A 14,364-nucleotide genomic window follows, 5' to 3' on the forward strand; every position below is an offset into this window, starting at 1 on the left:
AAAATTGCACGAATCACACCAGTTTTTAAGACTGGCGATGACTCTATTATTTCTAATTATAGACCTATATCTATATTACCGTGTTTCTCAAAATTGCTTGAAAGAATAATGTACAACAGGCTATTTAATTATTTAACAGAAAACAATATGTTGTACTCAAAACAGTTTGGTTTTAAGAAAAAATGTTCCACTGAACATGCAGTGATTGATATAGTCAATCAAATAACAAACGCATTTAGTACTAACTACTTTACATTAGGAGTTTTCATTAATCTGTCAAAGGCTTTTTATACTGTAAACCATAACATACTAATAAAAAAACTTGAATATTATGGAGTAAAAAATAATAACTTACTTTGGTTAAAAGTTATTTGACCAATAGAATGCAATTCATCCAATATGCGCAAAAACAAACAATTCCATATGCTGTAACTTGTGGTGTCCCCCAGGGCTCAATTTTAGGATCCTTATTATTCTTAGTATATATAAATGATTTAAATCTAGCAACACACTTCTTAAACTGTATTTTTTTTGCAGATGACTCCAATCTTTTTTATTCTCACAGAGATATTAAAACACTTTTTGAAACAGCTAACGAAGAGTTGGGTAAGGTGAATGAATGGTTAATAAGTAATAAACTGTCTCTAAATGTGGAGAAAACCAAATTTATTTTATTTCATAAAGTAAATAAATTAGAAAATATTCCCATTAAACTCCCAAATCTAATAATCAATAACGCTAACATTAAAAGAGAAACTTCAGTTAACTTTTTGGGCGTAATATTAGATGAACATTTACGTTGGAGTGATCATATAAAAAGCATTGAGAAAAAGTTATCAAAAAATATTGCCATGATATATAGGGCTAAACCATTTCTAAATAATAAATCTTTAAAAAGTTTATATTTTTCTTTCATTCATTGTCATCTGATTTATTGTAATATTGCATGGGCAAGTACAAATCATACAAAATTAAAAAAATTGTACAGTAAACAAAAACATGACTGCAGAATATTATTTGGAGCTGATAAAATTGTACCATGCGAGCCTCTTCTGCGTATACTGGGCGCATTAAATGTTTATAAAATAAACTTAAATCAAGTTTTAATGTTTATGTATAAAACAAAAATGGGACTATCTCCTAAAATATTTCAGTCTTATTTTGAAAAAGTAGAGCATAAATATCCGACAAAATTTTCAAATAATAACTATATTGTCCCTAAATATAATTCAAAACAAATTACATATTCAATTCAATATCGTGGACCCTATTTGTGGAAAAAGTTTCCTAATATTGCAAATACGGAAAAAGTTAGTATACATCAGTTTAAAAAAGAATCGAAACAGGTGTTATTACTTATGGATTTTAATATATCCGATTTTAAATGCCTCTTTTAAACTAAAATTCAATTATATAAAATATGTATCAGAATTTATCAATTTATCAACTTTTGTTTGTTAGTTTTTTCATTATTTGAGTTTTGGTGTTTCCTCTAATCTTAAAAGTTATTGGTGAAATCTTTTTTTTTTCAACATTTTACTTAACTATTAATGAGTTGTTATTTATTTTACTTTTAATTAAATTGGTTAAAAATATACATACATAAAACGGTTTTTTTAAATTAAGTACTCTTTTATTTTGAATTTTTTGTTCTTTATTTAAATATTACTTTATTACAAATTGTTATAAATTTTATTTTCATATTCTTCAACAAATACTTTGTATGATATACGTATATAGTGTGGCTCTTGAAAATACGTGCTCTTTAATTAATTAATTTATTTTTTTGTTTTTCTTTTTTACTTTTCTTTCAGTTTTTCTTGTTTACTTGATTATTACTCTTAACATGAATATTGTTCTTGAAGTATTTCTTAAACTAATTGTTATTTATTTTTACATTTATAATTTTTAATAAATAGTTTGTAAAAGTATAAATATATTATCCGGCTATTGTAAATACGTACGATTGGGGCTCGGTGATAAGACAAAATAATGTCTTCTACTTGCCCCGCCAGTTTTTTTTTTATTTATAAACCTTGTAAATTGTAAAAGTTATTAAACGGCGAAATAAATAAATAAAAATAAATAAAAAAAATCCTCTACTGCAATTTTTTTTTACACTATTTTCCTGGACAGAAGAGCTTGATAGTAGAGTGTCTTTAAGTATAACTTTTCTATAAAGCTTGATCGCCTTTAAGTATAACTTTCTTTGGAACTTTTTTGAATTATGCTCAAGGTAATTTTCTAGAATAAATTACCTCCATCAATTTAAAGTTTGACCAAATGATATAAATCCTCTTGCTGAAAGTACATGGTTTACCAGGGTCATTCAAATTCTAGAAGTGAACAAATTTCATAACTTTGTTTTTCATTTATTTGTCCCGAATGACAAGATTTAACATCACAAAAAACTTCAAATTTTTTCCAGATGTTGTCAAATTTTGTCTTATTTTCGCCTCTAAAGCTCATTTCCTTATTGAAATGTTTAGAGGTAATGCAAGCCTTTTCACAACAACTTTGGAAAAACTTGTCTTTTTTTGAACTTGAAATTTCAGTAGAAAGTAGATGGTGCTTACGCTTTGCTAAATGTAATGTCTGATCTTGGAAAAATTTACCTTAACTTTTTGACTAAGTTTAATAGTACCGTCTAGAGAGGCATCTTTTAGATATCAAATCTGCTGCTATTTATTTAACGCACTTAAGGTCTTCTACGACAAGTTTCTGGACATTTTTACGCCTTGCACCAATAGTAAAAAAGTGAGGATGTCTTGACTCAAATTTTCAGCTGGTTGGGATAATAAACAGCTGGTTGCGACTATAAGCTTTAATGTAATCAGTTTCCGGGTAGACTTTCGTATTTTGAATCAATATACTAAGCTTAATTTGTGATAGATCTTTGCCTTAACCATCCTGCAAATTATACACTGCAAGTAACATAATATCTTGTAGATGACTTAATATGATTGACTTGAAATTGTACAAGTTTGGTATTTGCCTATTAGTACTATGATTATCAAGTCATTGTAGTTTGCATTTACATGGATTGCAAAAGCAATCTTGAAATTTTTTCATCATGAAAATCAAGATTTTTGTTGAAAATGAATCATTTGATCAAAAAATCAGTTAATAAACTATCACTTTTCTTCAAGCACAATAAGCAAACAGATTTTATGCAAATACCGTGAGTTTTTGCTGAATTAGGTTTTTTTTTTGACAAATACAATTAAGTTTTTACCAGATAAATCAATTTATTTGTTTACATTATTTGAATTCGCTAACAATAAAATGAAACTAGTTAATACATCAGTGAGTGGAACCAAAGAAATGTTAGGAACAATTTAAAAAAGACAAGTAGCTAATCTGAAAACTTCTGAAAAATTTAAAAAAAAATTAGCAATTTTATCGAAATATTAAAAATACGAATTTTTTTCCCTTAAATTACAATTTTTTTGCCAATGTGTTTCAATTTTTTGCATTCAAATTTAATTTTTATTAAAGAAGTAAAAAAAAGTTCAACATGGCCCTAAAGGATATTGGTTGGAGATATTTGCAACGTTTAAAACTTAGAAAAGTTTTAGTGTTTAAAACCTTTACAAACTTTTTGAATCAGGAAAACATAAAAGATTATTTGAAACATTGAATTTCGAATAGTAGCCGGATACTTTCCGCATTCGGAAAATTTGTAAAAAAAATTTGTAAAAAAAAAATAAAAATAAAAATTCTTATGTTCAGTCTTGCACCTCTAGATATAATTCAGGTTTATATTATCTTGTAGATATAAACTTAAAATACATTGTAGATTCTCCTTGATGGAGATTGAGATTCTCCTTGTGGAATGGAAATCTATCTGCTATTTTCTTATGAAAATGCAAATCAAAAACTCAAAACCATTTAGCTCAGTTTAATGGTTCTGAGTTTGTCTGATATATCTCTGGTAACTCTTATAAAAGCTGGTTCTTGAACTGTTAATACAGTTCCATAATGCTCACTGATCATGCGCAACATGGAACTGTATTAACAGTTCCATGTTGCACATGGGAAGTGTTTTTGTTAGTGCTCTGTTAGTGCTTATTGTGAGCATTGTCAAGACTGCATAAAGAGTTCTTTGTCACAAATTAGGGTTAGTAAGCAGATATTGCTCAGGGGATTACACACTAACTATGAGTAAGTCAAGTCTCTATTGATTCAATCTTTATTGATTAAACTCATGAACAAAGTAACTAAAAATACTAAACAAAAAAATCCCAAAACTACCACCATATTGTTTCAATCTAACCATTAAACTTATATCTCCTAGTTTTTCCACATTAGATTGCATGAAAGCTTTTATTCCTTATTGACGGTTGCAAGTATAGCCTCGCTCTAACCCATCATTTTCTTTTTCATGTGTATTTTTTATTGTAATTATTGCTTTCATTTTTTTTACAAGAACAACTCTTTGGAGAATGAATATTTTATTGCAAGAAACCGATGCAAAAAAGTGTTTTAATACTTTTTTGCAGCGGTTTCTCAGGGCTAATTATTTGTTGCTGTACTTATTGCTGAAATAAAGTTATATTGCAAATCTTTACAAGTTTAAGTTAAAATATTGCTTATGCCAGCTTAAAACATTTTTTATTCCTGTTTGTTTGAAAATAGAATTTTTTTTAAAATATTCTAATCTCATTTATTATTTCAATGCACAACGGCTCACAGTCTGTGTCATTCACCCAAAGGACGTGACGTTAAATAAGGTTCATTGAAAAGTGAATATAAATACTCACACGACTACCAGCATGATTTAGACGTGACTGCGTAACTGATTAACTGATTACGTAACTTGCTCAAAATAAATCAGAGCTTTGAGAAAATATTTTTATACTGAGAAAAAACCGAATGAAATCAGAAATAATACTCTTTTTAGTTTTTCAGCTTTTTTTAACTAAAATAGTTTACAGTATCAGCATTTATTTAGAGTAGGCCGCCCGTTCAATTTTTATTTATTTCTTTAAAACTCTTTTAACTTGGGTAATCTCTTGACAAAGCTCTTTGTTGAAATAAATATTTTTACCTTATAAATTAAAAGTTTTTTCATTACCTCTAATTTAACTTAAAAACCAAAAAATTTTTGTACTATCTTTTTGAGATTTTTAAACATTTTACTTTCCAGTTCTGTGAGCGTTTCAATTACGCTTTTAATACCTATATAGTCTTCAAAAAAAATTTTCGTATTTGATTTCCAGGTTGTGCCTTCATTTTCCTTTATTCTGTCTATTTTTAAATTATTCCATTGAGAACAGTCTTTACTTATCATATTTTATTGCCATCACGACCAAAGGCCATAAATTAATAATTTTTTTTTTTTTTTTTAATTAAACCAAATATAATATAAAACATGAATATAATAAAAAACATATGAACAAAACACAAATATAAAAAACTATATACACATATATAACTATATACCGTAAAATCGCCTAAGTTCGGCCACCATGTAACTTCGATCATTTAAGAAAAATATAAAAAAAGCATGCAAAACTTAAATTTTACAAACTTTGTTTCTCAAATAATATTTGTAATTAGTTCGTAAATATGAATCTATAAAAAAAAAAAATAACGTTTAAATGCAATCTGCTGAAATAATTCTTGAGCAAAACAACAGTTTAAAAAAGCGCATACTATTAAAATCTAAAATAAGCAAATTATTAAAATAAATGATAGTATTTTTTATTAAAATTAGTGAAATTTTGAAATAGTCTATCTTCGGTCATCACGGAAAAACAACGAAGACAATTTAGCAGTAATATTGTGATATGTTGATAAGTGTTGCAAATGTAAAATTTACCGGTAACTTGATCTGTAAATTTACCAGTCAATTTTGATGTTTTTATGATTGATATACCATGGTATTTTATTTGAGGTAACAAGTTTGTTCATAATTTTAAAATTAATTGACGGTTCTTTAAGTTTTAAAAAATATTAAGCTTGTGACAATTTTTTTGGAGATAAAATAACAGCTCCACGACAATTATGGATGCGTTGCAAATCTTGTGACGATTGTTTGCGTGGATCTTGATGTTCTACTATGGTCAACAATACGAGCAAGAATTGCCAATAAACATACAACCCAGTGGGCACAGGACCTAAATAAGACGTCTTTTGAACGTTCAAAAGACGTGCAAAACGTTCAATAGACGTTTAAAAGACGTCTTTTTTACGTCCTGTGCCCACCGGGAAAGCTCATTAAAACAAAGTAGTGTTTTTTTATTAATTGAAAAAACCTTTTCAAATTAATTGAAAAATATTTTTGTAATTTTTTTTACCAGTGGCGTAGCAAATGTGACAATGGCCAAAGTAATAAAATAGTTGACTAATTATAATAAAAATTAAAAATACTACTACTTATATTTAAAAAGCCTTTTTTTATGTGCTCCTTCTTGTTTTCTTTGGTGGCCCAAAAGACTTTTTTTTTTTGAGCCCGGGGCGATTTCCTCCTTAGTTTCTGGTATTTTCCTGAATTTATATCATAATTTTACAAAGAAACAACATTTAAAAATTAGTTTTCATTATTTGTCACGTTAAGTTTGTGATACGTTATTAGTATTTATATAGCGACCGAACTTATGAGATGGTATTGAAAGTTTTCATTTTAAATTAAATATTTTTCATTTTTTTCATTTTTACAATATCAATTATCAATATAATTTTCTGTATGTTTCAGGAAAAAAAAAAAAAAATTATTTATGCGTGATAAATAAATGTTAAAAGCTTAAGTGACCGAACTTAGGTAATTTATATATATAAAAGTATTCTCGGTATTATATGCCGCAATCTATTCGCGAAACTTTGATTTATGCCATAATTACACGACAATACCTTCTAGTTGAAATAATGTCAGAAGGACATAAATAAAAACAAAAACTTTTAAATTTTTTGGAAATGTTTCAGCAAAAAGACCTCAAGAAAAGATATAAATCAAGATTTGATTTTTTTTTTTTTTTTACAATTATTTTTGTTCTTTTTCAATTATACATTCAAAAATAAACAAATTATAAATATATGTGAGCGAAAAGAAATTTAACATATAAAAGTTAAATACTACAAATTTTCATTAGATATATAAATTATATATATATATATTATAACTAAATATATGTGTTATAATTAAAAAACGCAAAAAAATCTCAGAAGACCAGAAAGTCTTATCATTAAAACCGCTGTGTAGCATCATGTTTTTACAATATTAAGTTTTTCACAATGGTGTTAAAATCAAACCTTAAAAAAATTAAAAAAGGAGCGTAATATAAAATAAATACTATTAGGAACAATTAACAGGCTTCTTGTGTGTGCCCAGTGATCCTTTCATATCATTTTAAAGAAAATAAAAGTTATATAGTAATAATTCGCAGATTTGTAATATAAAATAGTTATTAATAATTTTCTCTTTCCTAATTATTAATAATTAGTATGGAGAGGTAAACTTCCTAGTTAAGTTCTCTTTCACGGTGCTTTGTGATAAGACCGAAAAGGCTTCTGGGAGCACCTTTATAATCACACACATACACAAAAAGTAACAACCAAAGTTTGCATAAATTCTTCTAGGTTTCTAGATTTTTTGAGCAAATCTACTCCATATTTAACAGATTTGTTATATATTGGAACAAGCATTATTTTAATTTTAATCAACTGCAGGGTATTGTTTCCGTAATTCAAATATGGTAGAGTGATTCGTTCTATTTTTATTTGTTTTATTTATTTTTTTTTTTTTTATTATTTAACTTTTATTTTGCTGATTAAACAATATTACAATTTTTCATATAAAATAAATAATATCGTAAACATAAAAAACCTTTATAAAAAACGTTTTTAGTCTTTTTAATTTATAATATATATATACTGTTATAATCAGTCAGGAACTCAAAGAAGGTAAGGATGATGCGTTTATCATCACAACTTTTTCATAGAGCCCCTTTAATCACTCATTAAAACAAAACAAAAAAACACTTTAATTTTTAAAATAAAATAAAAATTTAATAAAGCAAAACTCTTTTTTTTTTTTTTTTTGTGTAAAAAAACAAAATTTTTTTTATTTTTGAAAACAAAACAAAAAAAAGTTAAAACATATAAGAAGAAAAAAATAAAAAATAAATAAAAAGAAAAAATACAAAAAAATCTGAAAACAAATACTGTAAACTATAATATATATGTCAGGAATTAAGGAGATGCATTTTAGTTTGTTGTTTAAACAATGAAATGCTTTTTAGGTCTTTAATATTTTTATTTTGGAAACGATTCCATATTAATGGACCACGGTTTGTGATTAGAAAACTTGATTGCTGTGATTTAATTTTTCCTAGTTGATAGTCGTTCCTGGTATTTGAACGCAGATTTTATTTTTCAGAAAATGATATCAGAAAGTTATCTGAAAAAACGCTTGGTAGAAGATTGTTTTTAAACTTATACATAAAAATTAATATCTGTAATGTGTTAAGTTTCTCAATATCTAGAACCATCATGCTTTTCATCACTGGGGCCGGGTTTACTAACCTATTTAAATAATTAATTGCTTTGCATGCATGGTTTTGCAGACTTTGTAATTTTAGCAATTTGGTTTTATGGGTGCTGAGCCATACAATATTTGCGTACAAAAGCTGACTATACACAAGACTAAAATAAAGCATATTACGTGATTTACTACTGAGAAAAGGTTTTGACTTATACATAACACCTATTACAGAGGACACCTTTGTTTCAAGAAGACCAATATGGTTTCTCCATGACAAATTTTCATCAAAAAGTACTCCCAAAAATTTTGTGTATTTTTCACGTTTAATTTGATTTTTATTAATAAACAGTCTAGGCAGCTTTAACGAAAGATTAATTGATTGTTTTTTTTTTATGAAATAAAGTAAAGCTAGTTTTTTTACAATTTAGGGATAATTTATTTGCTATGAACCAGAGGTTGAAATTTTTGAGTTCAATATTCATAGTTTCTAACAAAGTCTTTGCATCAGGATGATTAAAAAATAAATTTGTATCGTTAGCATACATAATTGTAGATATTTTTTAGGAAGCTTTATGCATATCGTTAATGTATATTAAAAACAATAATGGACCTAGGATTGAACCCTGAGGAACTCCACACGTAATATCAAGGGCTCCTGACTTTTCTAGTAGTACAAATTGTTTTCTGTTAGACATGTAACTTTGAATCCACTTAAATTTTGAGCCTATTATGCCGTAATATTTTAGCTTGGAAAGTAAAATATTGTGATCAACTGTATCAAAGGCCTTGGAAAGATCAATAAAAACTCCTAATACCAGTTCATCACTATCAAATGACTTATTTATTTTGTCAGCAAGTTTAATAATAGCATGTTCAGTAGAGCAATTTCTTTGAAATCCAAACTGATTTTTGCATAATAAATTGTTTAATGTAAAGTACTTATTAACTCTATTATAAATTACTCTCTCATATACTTTTGAAAAAACTGGGAGTAGAGAAATAGGTCGGTAGTTAGAAATATTATTGCAATCACCTTTTTTGAGAATGGGATTAATTTTGGCTAATTTAAGTTTGTCAGGGAATATACTATTTTCAAATGAAGATGATATTAAATAAAATAATGGTTTACAAATGCTGTCCATAACATAAATAGCTACATTACTGGAAATACCATCATATCCACATAACTTGTTGCGTTTAAGTTCAATAATTGCTTTATTAAATTCAAGTTTAGTTATCTTTTCATTATTTATACTAGTGTTGGGTTTTTCTCCCAAAAAATTATTAAATGTTTTACTTGGTTGCGCAATGTTAGAAGCAAGAGAGGGGCCTACATTAACAAAATATCTGTTAAATTCTTGACATATATTTGTTTCACTTGTTATAGTTTTTTTATCGGAAATTAATTTTTGTGGTAAGCAAGTATGCTTCTTTTTTTCTCTTCCTGTTAGTTGGTTTATAACAGCCCAAGTCCTTTTTATATCGAATTTATGCTTATCAAGCTAATTAGAAAAATATCTTATTTTTGTTTCTTTTATATTATGTTGAATAAACTTTTTATAATTTTTGTCATCATCTTTATTTTTTGATTTTAAAAACTTTACGTAAAGTTTTTGTTTTCTTTTTAATGTTTTAATTAAAGTTATTGTCATCCATGGATTTATATATCCTTTGTTTTTTATTTCTGTAGTTATTTTTGGGCATATATTATCAAAGATATTTTGAAATGTGCTTGAGAAATTATCAAACGCAATTTTAGGATCTGTTTGATGAATAAACGTTGTCCCATCGTTCTGTTTGGAGTTTCTTTCTTAAATTATTCAGGTTTTTTATAGAAAGATTTCTGTGAGTCACAAAGATTTTTGGATTGTCAATATTAGATAGTACTTCGCGTGCTATATGGAAAACCGGAAAATGATCAGAAAAGTCTGCAATAAAAAGGCCTGATTCAAATTTAGTATTTAGGGAACTGTTTGTTAAAATATTGTCAATCACAGAGGATGATTGGTTAGTAATGCGTGTGGGTTTTAATATGGTGGGTGTTGCACTAAATTTAAATAGTAAGTTGAAAACGTTTTTTAATGTTTGCAAACTTTTCATAACATAATGCGTCCATATTTGTATCTCCCGCGAAAAAAACGTGCTTGTTTTGTTTACTCATTTGAAACATAAAATTTCTTAAGATATTAAGGAAGTTAACTTGTTTACCACATGGCGGTCGATACAATGAGGAGATTAAAAACGATTTACCAGAAGTATTTAACACATCAATGCATAAAATTTCAATATGTTTATTTGTTTTTGAAAATGTGTTGTTTTTTTAAATTCAAATTTATCAAGAATATATATTGCAACGCCACCTCCCTTGCTGATTACACGTGGTTGACTTATCATTTTATATGAATCTAAATTGTAATGGGAATTTTTGGGCATGGGCGAATTTGCATCTTCTGATATACATTTTGATATACATTTTGATATACATTTTCTGATATACATTTTGATTACATCAAAAAGATATTTTAAAGAATAATAAAAATGTTTAAATGATTCAAAATTTTTGTTCATTGACCGTATGTTAATATTTAAAGTGTTTAAATCTTTGTTACGTTTTTCTCTCTTAAATTCTTCTGGTTTATAATATTCATTATTTAGGCAGTTAATATCTATTTCAGTCAAAAAATTATAATCATTTTTATTATATTTCAAAATTTCAAAAATAGGTGATATTAATTTTGTCAAATTAGCTTCATTGTTATGCATTGTTTTAAATATATTCATTGTTAATATAATCCTTAATAAAAACCTTAATTTAGTACTTAAATATAATTAAAACGTAAATAAATATGTGCTCTTTCTATAACAACTGGATCCGCAATTTCAAGGTCTTCCTTAAATAGTAGGCTTACTTTTTTTTAAATATCGTTAAAAGTTTCGTTATTTGCTTCTTTGATTCCGACAATTTTTAGATTGTTACGTCGGTTTCGATCCTAAAGATCGACTGTTTTTCTTTTATTTTCATTTGAATCGTTGCTTAATTTTCCGTGGAATGATTAAATACCCACAATATTTTCTTTAATTTCTGCCATTTTGCTATCAACCTTGCTCACTTTTGTCTCCATTTGATCACCAACAAAAGTAAGCCCACGTTTTATTTCTTCAATGTCTTTGGCTAAGTTATCAACTTTTTCAAGAACACTGAGCAAACTTTCCTTAAAACATTTGAAAATTGTATCTCCTTGTAATGACATGAGTTCTCTAAGCATTCCCATCGTAATTACTTTATCGTTATCCATTTTATATGTTTTTTAATATCGGTTTATATTTTTATAGATATATTTAAATTTTATATATATAAAAATTATATCTGTGTTCAACATTCAACAATTAAAGTGAACTATCACGGTATTTTTACAAATAAAATCAATCAATACAAAATACAACAACTAAAAAACAAAATAAGGGAAGACATCCAAAGTCTTCTAAATGGTTAAAAAAACATTTAACTAAACGGCAATTTTGTATTTTGTTCATAAATAAGTTCAAAAATTCACATTTTCATTTCTTTTATCTTATCGAGACAATGTAACCATTCGATAACTTACGATTTTTTTTATTATTGATATTGTGATGTCGAACCAATACCAATGGTCTCGATATTAGTAAATAAGCGATTCCACACGATACGAGACCTTCCTTCTCAGTATTGATTTACACGATACCAAATGTCTAGTGTCTATTCTCAAGCCGTTTGCATTGTTCATTCGTTTAACTTAAAAGCAGTCATGGTTGTTGCAACTTTCTAATCTTCCTTTAGTTTATTCTACCCATTTATCGTTCCGTCGGTGATACTATCTATATCGCTCGGTTGGTGATATCGACCTACTAAAAACAATACTAGATTGTTACTTTTTAGCTTTTTTTGTAAGATAAAAAAGAGTTTTTCAATTTCAAATTAAAGCATGCATCATTTGATGATCGTAGCCTATTAGGAGGTGAGACAGATTTATAGCTTTTCCTAACCAACTTAAAGTTGATAATTTATAAATGTTAAGGATGAATGGTTATTAATTTATAACCATTAATCTTTTAACATTTTAAATAAAAATTATATTAATATAAAAATGAACTTTAAAAAAATCAACAGAACACGCATTCTTTAGTTTACTGGAGGTATAACTAACTCTTTTGAATGTTTCCAACATATAGTTGAAAGTTTTGGTGACTTAGCTAGAGCTTTCAATACAATTCAAAAAATTATTTTAAATAAACTAAAGATTTACGAAAAAAGATTGTATAGACGATAGTTGTTTTAAGTTATACTTACAGCTACTTAAATAAACTAAAGATTTACGGTATAGACGATAGTGTTTTAAGTTGGCTTAAAAGCTACTTAAATAAACAAAAGCAAATTGTACTCAAGGTTATACTTTTTATAATTTTTATACCAAAAACTAAAAGACTAAATACAATTAACAAAACTATAACGATACTCGTCAATCAGCTTATCTAACTGACTTTGGGAAATATTGTGTTTTATTTCGAGGAGTTTTACCTTGGAATAAAATAGCTTTAAATACTTTGACTTTTCTTAAGAGTTTAGCTATCTCGCTTTCAAACAAAAACTCAAAAAACTTTTTTTATTAGATGATATTTTCTTTATTAGATGAAATTTTCTTTTAACTTCTTTTAAAATTTAACAATTCATTAATTGTTATTTAACGCATTTTTTAATTATAAAAACTGTATAACGCATCTTCATATTTACAACAATTTTTATAAATTATTGTTTATATTTTTAATTATGATTTATTTTTTATCTACTAGTATAATAGCTGTTAAGGTTTGAGTTCTTTTATTTCTTATTCTTCATTATGAATTTATTTTGTTAATATTTTATTATAAAAAATTTTAACACGTAATCTTTTTAGCGGTTCTCAACGACTAGGCCTTTCGGTTCTTCAGGTCCCCGTATGCTTCTATTTCCGATAATTATTTGTGTAAGTTTTTATCATGTTTCTGTATTTTATATTTTATAACAATATTAAAGCATACTGACAAGGTTATTTTTTTTGAGCTTGTTTTTTATGTGAGAGTAAAAATTTTTGGTGAAACCCTTGAAGCTGATTAAAAGTTGTTGTTCAAAATGAAGGACGACCACGTTGACCACTTTAGTCAAATGCTTGCATGCTGCTCGATGTTCACACGGTATTTTTCCGTAAGAGTCGTTAACGGCAGCAATGTGTTTAATACAAATATTACTTTAATACAAATTGTATATACTCGTAAGATTAGCTAATCTTACTTTTGGGTTTCTTTTTATCTTAGTTTGGGGTTTGCTTAACAACCTATATCCTTCAAACATTTTCACACTTGTAATATCTCTGGAGTAGCTAACACATGTGTGGCTTAGTATTGTGCAAGTATTGGATTAATTTTCTTCTACAATACAGATGCAGGGAATAACTTAAATCTAGATTCGTTATTTACAAAGATACGTTTTACATACGTTATATTGGTTTTTTGTTTTCATAAAATTGTTGCAGCAGAATCATCATTAAACATTGATTTGGTAAGACTTAGGGAGATGAGGTCTAGTTGCAACTGGAGTAAATTGCAAAAGTACCGTTTAATTTCTAGCTTTATATAGGATATTTCTTTCAACTTTATTTTATATCAACATTTAAGTGTTTTCTAGTAAACTCTTTTTAACTTCTATAAGTTTATTAATTTTGATTTGTTAAGCCAACAGTAAAAATCATATCGAATCGCCGACCGTGATACATAAAGCTTGATAGTAGAGTTAGTTAATCACTTATCTAATGCTTTTACAGAAGACTGTTTTACGTTAGGAGTTGTCATTGATCTGTCGTAAGCTT

The sequence above is a fragment of the Hydra vulgaris genome, chromosome 15 (genome assembly GCF_038396675.1).
Source record: "Hydra vulgaris chromosome 15, alternate assembly HydraT2T_AEP".
NCBI lineage: Eukaryota > Metazoa > Cnidaria > Hydrozoa > Anthoathecata > Hydridae > Hydra > Hydra vulgaris.